Source organism: Bos grunniens, chromosome 20 (assembly GCF_055505025.1).
Source record: "Bos grunniens cultivar Pamir isolate PY7600 chromosome 20, Bosgru_T2T1.0, whole genome shotgun sequence".
NCBI lineage: Eukaryota > Metazoa > Chordata > Mammalia > Artiodactyla > Bovidae > Bos > Bos grunniens.
This window is the reverse complement of record NC_141184.1, coordinates 41,513,504-41,527,517: the sequence shown is the minus strand read 5'-3', so window position 1 is coordinate 41,527,517 and position 14,014 is coordinate 41,513,504. Positions and strand designations below refer to the sequence as shown.

Genomic DNA, 14,014 nt, shown 5'->3' with positions numbered 1-14,014 from the left:
TGCTTTGTCGTTATTTGAGGATTTATCCTATGTCCTCAGTTGCATTGTAAGTTAGTTGAGGGCAGAAATTATTTAACCCACCATTGAATCTACAACATCACTAAACAGAGGATTATTTAGAAAACATCATAGAAATGAATAATTCTCAGGAATATAACAGTCAAAATCAATTGTCATAGAGTGAAGCAATTAACATTTTTGGTTTTCTGATATGAGATCATGATACTGTCTTAGGGTAGGAGATATATTCTTAGTGCACAGCTGTACCCTTGCTTTGGGTATACGTATTGGGAATCAATCTACCATGGGTTGATAGTGAGAAAAAAGTTGCAACTTGTGGGTCTCCTTCACCCATGCTCTGAATTCACAACTTCAGCCAAAATCCTAGAAACAACAAAAAGTCAGTTCTTTAGCTACCACTACTGCCTCTTGCCAAGTCATCTTTGGGCACACTGAAAGAGCTAATGAAATCACTATGTTCTGAACTTATTAGCAATGTTGATCCATGGACATGGTTTCTAAAACATTTCAAAACAGTTTCCAGTAACATTTAATGCTCTTTCATCACAAAGCATGTCAGAAAAGGGAAGAAGTGTAGTAGACTATTGAAATACAGTGTGCCTATCTTACACAAGATGACATGTGCCAGTCTTGATTTCATTTATCCTATTCCGTCTCATTTCACAAAAACATTTATTACCATCTAAACTGCAAAATATATTTGTGGGTGTAAAATATAGTTTGCAAATAGTTGCATAATCCACTTTTCCAAATATGTAAATCATCTGCTCTCTTTAGTTTAGTTCAACAAATAATTATCAAGCACCTGCTATTTTCCTGATTCTATATATATATAAGCATGTGAAGATGAACAAAACACAATCCGTGTTCCAGTAATAAACATCTAAAGAGAAATGTGGTAAGGTCTCAGATAAGAGTTATGATGGTATACACTGGTTTCAGGAAAGCCTTCTATGACAAACTCACCCCTGCCCAAATGCTTGAAGGTGAGTAAAAGCCAGATGTCTGTCAGGAAGGCATTTCAGACAAGAAGATAAAGTACCATTATATGGTGAGCCTTTAAGAAATACTAAAAGGCTGTCGGGAGTACCAGGAATTGGGTCCATTCGGTTAGGTGATGAGTAGAACCTTGCATTGCACGATAATAAGCAGAGAATTAAGTTACAGTTAGCATCTCTCAGACTGTGTTGCAGGGGAAGACTAGAATCTTGCAGAATACAGCAGTTTCTCTTGGAAAAAATACAGTTCTTTGGTCAAAATAATTTATCTTTTAGAGATTCATGTTGAAAATCTTAAAAGCTATGAGAAGTCCTGAAGTCAAGAGTCTGGCTTCATGTTAACCCAACATTCTCGAAACTAATTTGGCTTCTAGAATGTTGTTTTTTTTTTTTTTTTTTTTCTTTTTAACAGAACAACTGTTAACATCCCTTGTGACTCCAATGTTTCACGAAACAAAATCTGGGCAGTATTGGACTTAACAATAGAATAGCTACTGGGCTTGTCACTTTGCATATATGTTGATAAACTTGGACTTGGCTTTCTGGAGGGAGGCATCAACAATGTACCAGAAAAATGGCTTGATTGGAGCTGTGACTCAGAAGGTAACCCAACAAGGATATGAAGAAGGACTGGAGGGGAGACAGGCAGGAGGCTGGAAAGCCAGTGAGAATTCATTCTTGGAACGGTTCAAAATATAAAACTATAAACATATGTTTTGGAAATGTCTTTAGGTTTAATAAATTCTGTGATAATATACCAGGGAGATTTCTTTGAAAATCTATAACACATGCCAGCAAGAACACTATTTACTTTGTCATTAATTAACATATTTGGATCTCCAAGGGGCACTACGCATGTATACAACAACCAAAAACAAATTGCAACAGGCTTGCATTGTTGTCAACCTGGAGAAACAATGATCAAGATAAAATAATTAATTTCAGATGGATTCAATTACTATAGTCAGTCACAGTCCAACTATTTATTAAGTACCCACAGGGTGCACAGCATTTCACTAGGTTCTTGTAAATAATCCATAAAGATATTAATAACAGTGACTTTTTCCATGACAATAATGTGTAATTGGCATTGGATTTTGGGTCAAAACAGGGCTCCCCGAGACTCATCGAGGATGGTGTATGCAGAGGAAGATAGCCTCCGGCGAGCACCCATTAAACAACTGTGTTCAGAGTCCAGACAAAGAAAATAGGCCTTTAAATTCCATCAGTGGAGAGGGTATTGATTTAAACAATTTACAAAGTTTCAAATTATATATGTCTATGATTAGGTGGAAAACTTGGGATAACTCAGAAAGTCTGCCTGCGTGGGTGCTAAGTCACTTCAGTTGTATCTGACTCTTTGTGACCCTGTGCATCCTAGCCCACCAGGCTTCTCTGGCCATGGGAATCTTGGCCACAGGCAATTTTAACACCTCATAAGTGGGCTAATAGATAATTCATGTATTCACTCAGTCAGTTGAAAAACATACATTGAGCACAAATACATGCCTGGCATTGAACAAGGCACTGAGCATACAGAAGTGAAAAAATTGGCTCAAATCATTGTCCTTTTCTAGAAAAAAAATTTAATTGGAGTATAATTGCTTTACAAGGTTATGTTGATTTCTACCATACAGCAATGTAAATCAGTCATAACTACATATATATATATATTCCGTCCCTCTTTCCCTCGTGGAGGTTGAATCCTATCAATGAAGAGAGATAAAAAACAAATGAAGTATGAATAGATACTGATATGGATGTAGACAGAGATATAGATACAGACGTACGTGTAAGTGTGATAGATGCAATGGTGAGAAGTTAGGCAGAGTAGAGAAATATGAGCTTCCAAAACACTGGAGGAACTTGATAGAAAAATATCTCAGGTAGAAGAAACAGCAAGGGCAAAGGCTCTGAGGCAGAAGCATGTATGACTAGATTAGGATGAAAGAAAGAAGGAGGCATAGAAATGAAGTGGGAAATGGCAAGATGTGGATCATTTGGGTCATTCAAATGAGTTTGACCTTTTTGAGTCTAATAATGTTGGAGGGTTTTGAAGAGAGAGGAGGTAATCTCTGACATGACTTTAAGGAATCCCTCCATGCACTGCAGCATACCAGGCTTCCCTGTTCTTCACTGTCTCTTGGAGTTTGTTCAAACTCATATCCATTGAGTCAGTGATGCCATCCAACTATGTCATCCTCTGTCTCCTCCTTCTCCTCCTGTCTTCAATCTTTCCCAACATTATGGTATTTTCCAATGAGTTGGCTCTTTGCATCAGGTGGCCAAAGTATTTGGAGCTTCAGCTTCAGCATCAGTCCTTACAAAGAATATTCAGGGTTAATTTCTTTTAGGATTGACTGGTTTGATCTCCTTGCAGTAGAAGGGACTCTCAAGAGTCTTCTTTGCAGCATTACAAGTGAGGAATAGTGGAGGCTTGGATGTAGGAGGTAATAGTGGAAAAGTGGTCAGATTTAAGATATGTATTGATGGTATTGCTGACAGGATTTTCTAGTAGAGAAGCCAAGAATGACTTAGTCTTTGGCTTGAGCAACTGGACAAATGCAATTGTCATCTAAACAGATGAGGAAGACTGTAGGTGGAAGTAGGTTTGCGGATAAAGATTGGGAATTCAGTTTGGGGCATCTTATGTACTAAATGCTTATTCAGCATCCATCAGGAGATATCAAGTAGGCAGCTCATATGAATTTAGAGATCAGGAAAGAGTCCAAGGCTGGAGAAAGAAAATTAGGAATGAACGATATCACATGAGAACATAGATAAAGAATGGATCAAGCACTGAGCCCTGGGAAACACCAGTGTTTAGAATTCAGGGTAACAGTGAGACATCAGTAAAGCAGGTTGAGAAAGAATAGTCAGTTAAGCGAGAAAACCTGGAACATGTGATATTCAGTAAACGAAGCAAAGAAAATGTTTCAAGAAAGACAGATTGTCAATTATGTCAAATGCTACTGGTGGATCAAACAAAATAGGAACTAACTATTGACTATTGCAGTTAGAAACACCAAGATAATTGATAACTTTGGGGAAAAAAGTTTTTAGTGACAAACTATCGGCAAAAGTCTTATTGGAGTGGATGTAATAAAGAAAAGAAAAGAAATCAGAGACAAATCTAGAGAAAGCTCCTTCAAGAGGCTTTATTTTACAAGGAAGAAGAAAAATAGGAAAACAGATTTCAAGGTATGAATCTCAAGACTGAAATTTCTAATTGGGAGAAATTATAAGATATGTTGATGAATACAATACAGAGAGAAAATTTGATCGTGTAAGAGAGGAGAATTTCCACAGCTAAGACTTTATCATAAAAATACCATCTAGTTCTGAAATAAAGAAGTTGGACTTCTAGGAGTAAGTGCAGTTGGTATTGCTGACAAGCAAAAAGGCACCCAGATGTAGGTACCTGGATTTATGTGTGTTGAGGAGAGATCTTTTCTTATTACCTCTATACTATATCTGTGAAATAGAAAGTCAGGTCATCAACTCAGATTGAGGAGACGGGAAGACATGATTATTGAAGGGAGGATGACATTGGAGATATTGAGTAGACAAAAGAAAGAGGGGTGATTTTCTAAAAGGAGAGGAAAACACAGAATTGTTAGGCAGCTCCTAAGGTCCTACTTGAAATTAATGGTCTTTAGTTAAGGTAAAATATTAGCATGATTTTGTAGTTTTCTTCAGCCAATTTAGCTGAGCTAAAACTTAAAAGGATTAAGGTTTAATTTGGCCAGTGATGAGTTTTTGGAAGATGAGTGTAAGAAAGCTAGACAATGTGCAAGGGTATAGAAAATAGATCCAAAGGAATGATTATAGATTGGCCATGGGATTTAAGGCAGGAAAGAAAGGATGCCAAGATGTGGTGACAGTAATGAAAAAGTGGGAAAGTCAAATACCATGTAGATACCCGTGGATTCAGAAATTCATTAAAGTTTGAGTACCAGAGGAAGTGAAATTGAAAGGTAATAGATGATAACCTATGAGTAGGATGATCAAACCTAAAATTATGGTAAATTAAAATTTTTCATTAATGGTAGGGTTGCAGGTTATAAGACAATGGGACCAAATGCTATTTTCCAGGAAGAGAAAATGTTTGAAAGAGATAAGGTCAAGTTGTTGAAGAGCTAGGATATTAAAAGGATTCTATTCATGGATACTGAAATTGCATAGAGTTTTCCCCAAGAGTTGAGCATGGAAGAAAATTAATACTGTGAAGATTTTTTAGGTGGGGGGAAAACAAGTCAGAGGTAAATGGAATAGGACAACAGGAGTTTTAGGTGAGAATATTTGATGTTAATCATAAGTTTAGAGACTCAGTGAGTTGAACAATTTTTGACAAATTTTAATGTCCATATAGATCACCTATGGCTTTTACTAAAATGAAGCTTTTAATTTAGTTGGCCTGTGGTAAGGGCTAAGATTTTCCAAATAGAGTACGAAAAGTGGAAAAAAAGAGAATTTGGATCAACATTTATTAATAAGTTTAAAGAATATCAATACCCTTCAGGAAAATTCTTAACTCTTTTTTTCTTCCTTTTTCCCTTATATCTTTCTCAAGTACACAGGAATCAATTAGACTCTCATTCAAATGTGAACAGAGAGAAAGTATACAAAATATTAACATTTATTCAACTATGAGATAGTTATTAGTGTGATTCTAGTGCTTTTATTCCCATGGACAGAGGAGCCTGGTAGGCTGCAGTCCATGGGGTCGCTGAGGGTCGGACATGACTGAGCGACTTCACTTTCGCTTTTCACTTTCATGCATTGGAGAAGGAAATGGCAACCCACTCCAGTGTTCTTGCCTGGAGAATCCCAGGGACGGGGGAGCCTGGTGGGCTGCCGTCTATGGGGTTGCACAGAGTCGGACACGACTGAAGCGACTTAGCAGCAGCAGCAGTGCTTTTATTTAGGGAGTAAGACCAGAAGCGAACTTTTTCCTTCCCAGAAGGAGTTACTAATGTTCTTTGCTTCCATTTTAAAAAGAGTTCCTAGTGAAAATCTGTGTTGCCTTTCATTTGTGTGTTTAAAGAAAATAAACCTCAATGAGATGGGATCATGGGCAGACGTGGTTCATAATGAGTAAGAAGAAATGATCCTGCTACAAAGGAAACTACTTTCTAAAGGATTGGGAACTCAGTATATGACACAGGTATTCCAAAGAAATACATGAATTATTCCATCAGCCAAAGTTTTGAAAGGAAGTCATTCCATGGTGCTTTAAAGGAAGGAAGAAGATTGTATTAATCTGTAGCATCCTTCCCCCGTTATCAATATATGCAACACATTTGGACCCCAGCTAATTCCTTTTAGTCACATCCGTCGCTCTCTAGGAGGAGAAGAATCTGAGAAAGGTAGAGTTAAATCTTAATGAAAAATTGCAGGTCTCAGAGATTATGAATAGAATTGATGAGTTTTTCTTTCCTGAAGACAATATGCAGATTAAAGAGCTTTTAACTATTCTTGATGCAATCAAAGGTTATGGTCATCTGCTAAAAACTCAGTTTCAGCCACAGTTTATGTAAGTCGTTCACATTAGTCACTCAGTAATGATGTACTTGGCCCCACTGTTTGTGGTCTGGTTCTCATTTGTTCGGCATTACATTCCAAGACTGCAATGACTCAGAAATGTTCCTTATTTTTTACAGTAAGAAGAAATAGAATGCTTTGCCTGTAACATCTTGAGTTAAATCACTTGTCTGTGGTCTTCCACAATCTACCCAAGCAGGTGTATATAAGTGAAGACTTCCACATATGGAGTCAGAGAACCAATATTCCTAACCAGAAAATTTCTGAAGTTAGCTTCTTACACTCATATGGCATTAACAGAAAATTTAAGTTCTTTGCAATGCTGTACAATATTTCCTTTTATCAGAATATAGCTGCTAACAGAATATCAGCAAGTAAGTGTTTTAGAATACAAGAAAACTTTCCAGGCTCAAAACTATCAAAAGTATCAAAACCTCTAGCAAGCATGTCTGAGGGAGTATATAAGCTGTATTCAAATCTATTCAAATAGATGTTGCATGCAAAAGGTGTGGGAATGGTTCTACACCGACCTAGAAGATAGAAGTAGGAGCCATAGGTTAATAAAAAATATGATTAGATGTATTTTGGACACAATACCATTTAAATAGCTGTTTCCTACAAACTTGACTGTCTTAAATGTTAATAGGGCCTTAGTAGATATTCTTTTTTTTTTTTTTTTTTTTAAGCAGTCTCTCTCATGACTTATCCTACCTCAGGTTCACCTTCCATAAGGTTGGATCACCCAACTTCTTTTCCTCCCATAGAAATTCATAGCATTCCCCTCCCTCAGCTGGTAACAGAAAGTGAATTTCACCAGAAACGGAGGAACATCTTCAGTTTAAACTATTCTCCCCCAGATAAATGTGTTTAAATAGAGAACTTACCACCAATATATTAAACATAATTGAATATAAATCAACCTATTTTCCGGAATTCATCTGTTATACAAAAGAATTGTCATGCAAAAGGCCCTAAGGAAGTAAAATACAGGATAATAAGATTATGATCAGGAAAGGAAGCTTGGAGAGAGAAAAAAAAGCACGAAGAAATTCAGCCCATAGAGGAAAGACTTGGTTAATCATTCTAGTACACAGATTAGTTAAATCCCCAGATGTAGAAACCGCAGATATGGAGCATGAACTATATACTCTGCCATTTTATCTAAGGGACTTGAGCATCCCCAGACTTTGGTATCATGGAACGAATTCCCTCCACCAACACTGTCGAATACTGAAAGATGACTGTATCATAAGAGTGGCAACAGGCACCTGTGACAACGGACTTTATCTCGTGTGTTTCCCTCCCTCTGTGAAGCATGACCCTACCAAAGATTTTCAACAAATACCTCAGGAAAACTGGGGAGAAAGGGCTCCAAAACCCGATAGGAGTTCAAATAAACAGCCCAGAAGTCAAAGGAAGGGATTCCAGGGCCATCTTTTACTTCCTTAAAATTCCTTTAGTTCGACAAGAACTATCCTAAATTTGGAAACAGTACTTTGTAAAGTCATATTTTTATACTCAATGTTAGCTTAAAGTAAGTTCTCTGATTTCATAGGACTAGCGCTCTTGCTCAGTGACTCATCTCACTTAGAGTTTAAAAGTTTGCGTCACAAAGGGAAAGTGAAAAGTAGCAGTAATTTATGGAACTAAGGAAGCATTTTTCTCACTCAGAGAAAAATCTGTGAAGCAGTATAACCTCTAGGTATCAAGATGTTGATTATTTTGCAAATTGTAACTAAGAGGTTATTTCTCATATTTATGTGGTGCTGGAATTTCATTTCCTGTTTTATGAAAGAAATCATGAGCCCAAAGGAAGAATACCATTTAGAGGAGATAAAAAAGCCAATAAATATTTCATTTATCCAACACCTCGTTTTCCAGACTTGCGACACTGTCCTTAAATTAGGACCTGAACTCTTAAGGATTTCTGATTTAACTTTTATTAAGCTCATTTTATTTCTCTATAAAGACAATATATTACATGATCCCTAAAATCAAGCCCAGCCCCAAATTTTATGATTGTATCCCCACAAGTTCAATTGATTCCAACCCTATTATCTTCTAGCCATTGAAAAACCAATATTTTGAGTTAATCTCTTTCCCCTCTCTGGTAAATCAGCTATGTCCAGGGTGGTCCATAATCCTCTTCTGAAAGAACTGATATGATATATTCCAGTGTGGGGCCACTTTAAGCCCACTGAGAGTTCTTGAAGATAATTGCTTGTGACTCAGCAATGGCTGTGGCCAATTTCTTAAGTTCTTTAGTGTGGAAGCTATCAAGATCTATGGATTTAACTCATCCAATCTGAGTCAGTCATTTTTATCTGTTCCTGCTTTGGTAAGGCTCTCTGCCTCCCATCATATCTTTGCCTGCTCACATGATTAGACAATAGTTGACATTTGTGAGGGAAGAATGAAATAAAAAGTGCCTTCCTGTCACTGTCATTTTTTAAGTACTTTCTTGTCATTTGATAAAAGACAGTGCTTTTCCCACCTTCGCCCACTTAATGCTCTTACATAGTTTTGTACATCTTGTGAATTGCATCTTATACCCTGCTTGTATATTATTGGTTTATCAACCATAGCATAACAGAATATTAAAGGTCATTGGACTTTGAATAAGGACATTTAGATTTTTGCCCAATAATTCTGGGGGCGTGTTCAGAACTCCCCATCTTTAATGTTAGTATGGGCTTCCCTGATGGTTCAATAATGTTAGTATGTCAGTGGTTCAGGACTTGACCTTAAGGTTCCTTCCTCTCTAAATGTCTTCTAACACTCCTCACTGTTGGATTCATCTCTCTCTGTAGCGTTTCTCTGTAGCATCTCTGTTGCCAGTGTTTCCTTCACAGTAAACAAACCTGTCTGCCAGGCATTTGCACTTGGTGCCCTTGTAGAAACTCTGGCTCTTCCCATGCCCTCCATTCCCACATTCCCAGGGCCCCGTTCTGCCTGCCATGACCTCCATCATGTCCTGCTTTGTGATGCTGCTGCTACGACTATAGTCTAGCTCTCCTTGCAGACTGCCTACATCTTTATGGCTTCCCTGGTCTGTTCCTCATTCGTCTCAAGGACATTACTGAAGTTGTTTGATTAGAAAAGATGCCAGAGAATGCCATGTTTTTGATGAGTAAGAGAACTGTATGTTGTGAGTTTCTGACAAATTTGTCTCATAGGTGTCTTGGCAAGACAGGTGAAAGTATTTCCTTTGTGATGTAGGTATCTGGTTGAATTTGATTATAACATCAACAGCTATGGAGAAGGAAATGGTAACCTATTCCAATACTGTTGCCTGGATAATCCCATGGATAGAGGAAGCTGGCGGGCTACAATCCATGGAATCGCAGAAGTTGAACATGACAGAGTGACTGAGCAAGCAGCAGAACAGAAAAAGCCTTTACTTAAAGGAAAACCATGTTGGGAAAGCTCTATTACTAGGAGAGTAGCCCTGCATACTTTTGTTGTCGTTATTGTTTAGTCACTCAGTTGTGTCCAACTCTTTTGTGACCCCATGGATTGGGATTATCCAGGCAAGAATACTGGAATGGGTTGCCATTTCCTTTTTCCCAACCCAGGCATTGAACCTGAGTCTCTTTCATTGCAGGGAGATTCTTTATCCTCTGAGCCACCAGGGAAGCCCTTTGTATACTTTGGACACATACTTTTCTAGCAACTTCTCAACACTAGGGACTGAGTTCGGCATTGGGTGTATCAAGGGAAATAAGCATATATCCAAGCCTCAAGGGCATCACTATCTAGTGAGGAAGGCAGATGAACTGATAATTATAATGCAAAGTGCTGTATTCAGCAGAATGTAAAAGGTGTACATATAAAGCAGTAGACAATGGTGCTTGAACTGTCTTCCAAGCTGAGTACGTGTTGAAGATAATTGCTCCAGGGAAAAGGAGGAACATTTGGGAGAGTAGGATAATATTGATTGGCTTGAATCCTTTGGCTAGGAGGCTAGTGGAGATAAGACCAAGATAGGCCAAAGAGAATTGCTGGAGGCTTTCTAGCCAGATTTGCCGTGTAGCTCAGTTGGTAGAGAATCTGCCTGCAGTGTAGGAGACCCAGGTTCGATCCCTGGGTTGAGAAGATTCCCTGGAGAAGGAAATGGCAACCCACCCCAGTATCCTTGTCTGGAAAATCTCATGGTCAGAGAAGCCTGGTGGACTGCAGTCCATGGGATTGCAAAGAGTCTTCCACGACTGAGTGACTAACACATACTTTTCAGAAAATTTGTTCTGATAGCTGTACTGAGGGATAGTTAATTGTGGACCAGGAGAATGAAGCGTAAGGAAAGGGTAGATGCTAAGCTGGAAACAAGGAACCAGTTAGAAACCCCTCAGAGTGGTTTAGCTGAGAATTAACATGAAAAATATAGAGAAAGATGGCAATAGAAAATAATTAGCAGGGATTATTGATGGAGGGATTATTATTGAAAGAGAAAAGAAGAGTCTTTTTTTTTAATGTCTAATATTACTAACCTCACACACCATAAGGATAGCACATATGCTCACATTTTTACAAAGTAGGCAGGCAAGCAAAGTACATTTAATCCCATCACAGCAATATTGAACTCTTATCTTTAGTCATTCAGGTTAAGGCACTGTATTTACTTGGAAGTGAAGACCCCAACAGTTAGTGTTAGTCATGCAGTCGGGTCTGACTCTTTGCAACTCCACGGACTGTAGCCAGGCTTCTCTGTCCATGAAATTCTTCAGGCAAGATACAAGGTCATAATCAGCCACAAATTAGTATCATTTTATTAGCTGTCACAGGGAAACTTGTTTTCAGGCTTTTAAGGATAAAACACAAGACGGAATCTAATTAGGTGTGGATTCAGGGGTGGATTGGCCCATGGTAGAATGCCCAAGACAGATCTGTTTGAGACTTTCACAGTATAGGATTTTGAGCAACAAGACACAAAATTAGCACTCTGAACATAGAGAAAATGGCTATGGGGAGCCAGCAGGAAGGATATCAGGGGTGAAAAGAAGTAGTGAGGAGCTGAAGGTGAAAAAAGAGGAGTGGTACTTTGGTAGTGGTCCTCAGCTTATTGTAACATCTTCATCTCTGTCACCTAGCAGAAAAAGGTCAGGCTACTGTTGGCTGTGATACTCACAAATGTGAGAGCAAAGTATGCATTAAGCCTGGACCTTGGGGATCTGTGAGCATAGTTTGTAATACAGTTAATTTTAGGTGTGCAGACATCAAGGAGAAATAGTCCCACAAGAATGGTGAAGATCTTGTTAATCATCTAGGTGAGAGATAACCTGGTGTTCCCTCCCTTCTGATACTAACCTTCCCTTCCTTGGAGGCCATTAGATTAAATCAAGTCTGCTGCAGAAGAGACCACAGTATCCAATCTTTGCTCACTGAAGAAATCTGCTATATTGAACTGAAACTGCTCAAAATGAGTTTCAACAATTTCTTGGCTTTTTTTTTTAAAGAACCATTGAACTGTGAAAAATGATTCATTTTTGCCAACTTGTAATTTTACCAACAGAGACATTTAAATAATACATGTATCTTCTATTCTCTACTTCCTCCATCATTTCATAAGAAGTGGACATTTTAATAGTAAGTGAAAGTAGAAAAATAAATTTCTCAAAATAATGGAAAATCTAAATTAAATGAATTTAATGTTAGGAATAGCCTATTGGATTTCTCATTTTACCACTGGCTGATAAAGCCCTGACACTGAGCTGTCATCTGCCATGGATCTGTAATCAGGAACCACCCTGGAAGTGGGAAAAGTGGGCTAAAAAGATACCACTGCACTCATCACGGGGCATAACTTGCACTGAGGTGAGGTCAGGATCTGACTAATGAGTGGCTTCGGAGAGTATCATTTATTTATTAGCCAGAGGCAAACAGAATTTTTCTTTTTCCACGTCCAGGTTTTCTGCCAATTGAAAACACTCCAGTTTGTTATTAGATTCAGGTGCTCCTGTGGTTGTCTACTTTCTACCCCCTTTAATTCCTTCTTTCCTGAGATTGTGCTATAATTTGTGAAGCTTCTGGCATCAACTTTATTTTCTTTCTGACTAGTGATTGCAAACCCCGCGCATGTTTCTGGTTTGTTAGCAGGTGGCCTGGCCTGCCAAAAAGCAGACTCATGGTTTTGGATTACCCCCAGGCTTTACCCAGGTTCCAAAGTTGGTATCAGCCCTGATATATATTACAGAGCCTCATGGGTACTTTAGCATTCATACAGGGCCACAGGCCCATAGGGTATGTGCTTCATCCAAACACTTCATGTGTGATTGAAAGACGATACAGCATGGCAATGGAATCCTGTTCTTGAAGATTGGTTTTACAATTCACCAAGGAGATGAAAAAAGAGGAAACAGGTGAAACGTTTGGGCCAAGTGAACTGCTGTTCCAAGTATTTCACAACTCAGGAGGTAGCAGAGAATTCGGAAAACAACATCAAGCTGCTTTCTCTGGGCTTCTTATTCTGTGTTGCGTAAATGGAGGAATGCCACGCCTATTCAGAAAACATTTGCCGGATCTTCTGGGATGGAAGCTAGCCTCAAAGAAGGGAAGCAAACTGGAACTGCAGAAGGAAAATTACAAATACATGATGCAGTCAGGAGCTGGAAAGGCCTCAAATTATTTACTCGACCATGCAATAAAAGTGACAGGAGTTGTGTATCCTTAAACAACCTTCTGCTGGCAGAACGATACCATGAAATGGTCTGTTTTGCTGCTAGATGCACTGAAGATTAGATAAGAAGGCAAACAGTCCTTTGTGGGACACTCCAAGTCCTTTAACTGCCAAAATAAGACCCCAGACTGGATTAAAAGTTTAAAGAATTCTAGAGTGTCTATAAGTGCTTCTCAGAACCAGAGAGGTGATTAAAAACCAAAACACTGGAGTAGACTGGAGGAATGAGATTAGATTCTGGAGAAGGATGTGCTACGAAGGACTTTAACTAAACTGCCCATGTGTAGGCTTTTCTTCTATCACTGTTTCAGACTTGTTTGTTTACCCAAGTCATAAACTAAGTCAATCATGATGACCTATTAACTCTGTGGGTCAAAGGAAATCAACATGATAGAGTGGGAGTAAGTGGGTTTCTTGCTGCAATTGTCTCTTTAATAAACTGTGTGGGAATGCATCTAACTTTCCTATGCCATAGTTTCTTCAACTATAAAAATAAGACATATGGATTAAGATCCTTTCCAATTTTTGAGATAAACTACCTTCTGATTTTGAAATCAACTGGAGCATTTTAGGCATCGGTGAAAAGACAGGTCAATGACCATGCAGTGACCATTACTATAGCTAAGAGTTAGAGTAGGTAAGTCAGAATTAAGGAATAGATGGTATGTCAGTCTCTCTTATGAGACGACCACAAGGAAAGTAATTTTGCCCATCAACTAAATTTATTCTTTCCTATAAAGCAACTAACTCTGGGAAGTACAATATATAAAAATATTAT

The 14,014-nt window shown here is 38.4% G+C and overlaps 1 pseudogene across 1 annotated transcript in view; it reads left to right on the top strand.

The window, feature by feature from the left end:
- The first annotated feature begins 943 nt into the window (after positions 1-943).
- LOC147350313 (vacuolar ATPase assembly protein VMA22 pseudogene) overlaps positions 944-14,014 on the top strand; it is a 38,528-nt pseudogene continuing 25,457 nt past the window's right edge. The window contains exon 1 of the transcript XR_015149083.1: positions 944-1,007. The product of XR_015149083.1 is annotated as a vacuolar ATPase assembly protein VMA22 pseudogene (transcript). The remainder of the gene's footprint in view (positions 1,008-14,014) is intronic.